The sequence below is a fragment of the Arachis stenosperma genome, chromosome 7 (genome assembly GCF_014773155.1).
Source record: "Arachis stenosperma cultivar V10309 chromosome 7, arast.V10309.gnm1.PFL2, whole genome shotgun sequence".
Taxonomy (NCBI): Eukaryota; Viridiplantae; Streptophyta; class Magnoliopsida; order Fabales; family Fabaceae; genus Arachis; species Arachis stenosperma.
In genome coordinates, this window is record NC_080383.1 from 58,462,290 (window position 1) to 58,466,238 (window position 3,949).

Consider the following 3,949-nt stretch of genomic DNA (forward strand, 5'->3'; position numbering starts at 1 on the left):
TGAGTTTGTGTGTTTTTCTTTGATTTCAAGTATTTTCTGGCTGAAATTGAGGGACCTGAGCAAAAATCTTATTCAGAGGCTGAGAAAGGATTGCAGATGCTGTTGGATTCTAACCTCCCTGCACTCGAAGTGGATTTTCCAGCAATGTATAATAGTCCATACTTTGCTCGATATTTGATGGCCCAAACTGGCGTCCAAACGCCCACCAGAGACCCTTTTCTGGCGTAAAACCCCAGAACTGGCACCAAAGATGGAGTTAAACGCCCAAACTGGCACCAAAACTGGCGTTTGAACTCCAAGAAGAGCCTATGCACATGAAAGCTTCAATGCTCAGCCCAAACACACACCAAGTGGGTCCCGAAAGTGGAATTCTGCACTATCTACTCATTTTCTGTAAATCTAGTTTACTAGTTTAGTATAAATAGCACTTTTTACTATTGTATTCACATCTTTGGACCACTTTTCGATCCTTTGATCAGGTCTTTAAACCCTATTTCAAATGTATTATGCTATTTGGGGAGGCTGGCCATTCGGCCATGCCTAGACCTTGTTCTTATGTATTTTCAACGGTGGAGTTTCTACACCTCACAGATTAAAGTGAGGAGCTCTGCTGTTCCTCGAGAATTAATGCAAGTATTATTGTTCTTCTATTCAATTCACACCTACTTCTCCTCCAAGATATACTCTTGTACTTAATTTAGTTAAGTCAGAATAAAGGGGTGACCCGTGACAATCACTCAATCTTCGTTACTCGCTTTGCCAAGATCCACGTGCCTGACAACTACAAAGCGGTCTACATGATGTTCAACGTAGTCATTGGATGACAGCTGGAGTATACTCTCTTTGGTCTCTGACCCACGGATATGAATTACCTCTCCTGACAACAAAGCATTCGAATTCGTGACGTTAGAACCTTCGTGGTATAAGCTAGAATCAATTGGCAACATTCTTGAGATCCAAAAATTCTAAACCTTGTCTGTGGTATTCCGAGTAGGATCTGGGATGGGATGACTGTGACGAGCTTCAAACTCGTGACTGTTAGGCGCAGTGACAGTGTGCAAAAGAATAAATGTATTCTATTCTGACATGATCGAGAACCGACAACTGATTAGCCATGCGGGAAACAATAGATGACATGTTTTCACTGAGAGGACGGATGGTAGCCATTGACAACGGTGATCCACCAACATACAGCTTGCCCTGGAAGGGAGTACGCATGATTGGATGAGGACAGTAGGAAAGCAGAGCTTTAGAGGTAACAAAGCATCTCTAAACGCTTATCTGAAATTCCCACCAAAGAACTACATAAGTAACATTATTTTATTTTCCGCTTTATTTATCTTTTAACTACTAAAATCTCATAACCATTTGAATCCGCCTTACTGAGATTTAAAAGATGACCATAGCTTGTTTCAAGCCGTCAATTTCCGTGGGATCGACCCTTACTCACGTAAGGTATTACTTGGACGACCCAGTGCACTTGCTGGTCAGCTATGCGGAGTTGTGAAAAGTGTGATTTACGATTTCGCATACCAGATGTATATTATCCACCAAGGAGGATGGCCCCAAAAGGAAGATACCTAGGGGCTGGAAAAACAAAAATATCCCTACTGAAGGCTTTTCACCATGAAAAATGTTAATGATCACTTTCCTCATCATGGTATTCACCATGGAAGAGGGAAATGGTACTAAGGGACACCAGCATATTGCTGCAAGCCCAACTCTGCCTCATGCAGTGAATAAAAATGTTAATGATCACTTTCCTCATCATGGTATTCACCATGGAAGAGGGAAATGGTACTAAGGGACACCAGCATATTGCTGCAAGCCCAACTCTGCCTCATGCAGTGAATAAGATCCTGTCTCTTGAGCGTCTCACGCTAATCCATGAGAGCACAGGAAGGAAGCTCCTAGTAAGGAGTAAGGATTTATTCCTCTATGACTGTCTTCCTCCTTGAAAGGAGTTGTCCATCAAGCTAATGGCATTAAAGAAGCGCTTGTTGGGAGGCAACGCAACCATGAGAAAAGTATTTCTATTCTTATTTCTTTGTTTATTTTTATTTGAGTTTATTTTAGTTTATTTTTAGAGATTTCCTTTGCTTTTTAATGTTTGTGATCATGTGCAGTAGTCAGAACAGAGAACAAAAAGGTTCAGCAATGAAAACAGAACACTCTAGATGGAGTGTCTTGCTGGCGTTGAACGCCAGCCAGCGAGCCATGGAGGGTAGGAAATTCAATTGTTCTGGCCTCTCAGGACCAGTAGGTCCCACAGAATCCCCACCCACACCACCATCTTCTACTCTATTCTTCCCTATTGTTCATATTTGCTCAAAGACGAGCAAAACTCTTAAGTTTGGTGTTGCAAAATCTTTGCTTTTTGACTTCTACCACTCCTAAGTATGGCAACAAAGACAATGGCGTGATATTGAAGAGATCAAGCACCACATTGGATCCTCAAGGAGGAGTAATAGCCGCCATCACTAAGGTGGATTCGTTCTCTTAATTCCCTTTTCTCATGTTACTTTTTTCTATTTTCTATTATGTTTTATAGTCTGTTCTCTTGTTCTTGTTGCATGATCATCTATGTCTTAAGGCTATAAAGTGTTCTATATATCCTTCACCTTGCTTAAAAGAAAATTTTATTTGAAAAGAATTGAGAGATACATGAATTTCAAGTTTATAATAAGAATGATTCAATTATTTGATGTAGTGGCATTGCTTAAGTTTTCTGAATGTATGAATGAACAGTGCATATTTGAAGTTAGAATTTTAGAATGTTGGCTCGTGAAAGAATGATGATAAAAGAAAAGTATTATTGGTAATCTGAAAAATCCGAAAATTGATTCTTGAAGCAAGAAAAAGCAGCAAAAAGAAATATAAAAAAGCATGTTGTAATAAAAGAAAAATAAATTTATATGCATGCAAAAAAATAAAATGGCGAAAAAAATAAATAAATAAAAAGCAAAAAAAGCTAATAGCTCTTTAAACCAAAAGGCAAGAGCAAAAAGCCAGTAACCCTTTAAACCAAAAGACAACGGTAAAATGATCCAAGGTTTTGAGCATCAATGGTTAGGAGGGCCTATAAATAATAAAATACTGGCCTAAGCGGCTCAACCAAGCTGTCCCTAACCATGTGCTTGTGATGTGAAGGTGTTAAGTGAAAAGCTTGAGACTGAGCAGTTAAAGTCGTGATCTAAAACAAAAAGAGTGTGCTTAAGAACACTGGACACCTCTATCTGGGGATTCTAGCAAAGCTAAATCACAATCCGAAAGGGTTCACCCAGTTAAAGTGTCTGTGCCATTTATGTATCCGGTGGACTGAATTTTAATTGATTTATAAGCCTTGTGAATTTAGTGATACTTTGAGTAGTTGTTTTGGTTTATTGTAGGTGAATAAAAGAAGAAAAGAGGAAGCATGGCTTAAGAAGCGTGGCCAAGGAGAAAAGAGCATGGCACATGAAGGGAGGAAGCAAACATGCCCTCCACAAGGGCACACTGCCCTCTAGGAGGGCAACATGAGTAAACAAGCCTTGAGAGGCAACACTGCCCTGCCCATGACAGGCAGAGCAAAATTGATGCCATAGATCAAAGGGAACAAAACATGCCCTGCCCTCCTCAAGGGCAATATCGGGCTCAACAAAGGAAGAAATCCAAAGAAAAGCTCACCATGCTTGCCACAAGGATCGAACACGGACCATGAGGAAACAAGAAAACTAAGCCTTAATTTGATGCCAAGAAACCAAGGAAAAGAAGAGTAGCGTGTGCATCCACCAAGTTTCGAACTTGGAACTTCACTTTGGAAACACTGCCCTGCCCTCCGCAGGGCAGGGCAACATTTTGTGGTGCACAGCCAGCGCACCATTCTGGCGCACCAAGGGAAGGCTCGCAAGCACCAACACGCACCATTTTCTGCCCGCCCTCCACAAGGGCAGGGCAGCTCCTGGGAGCA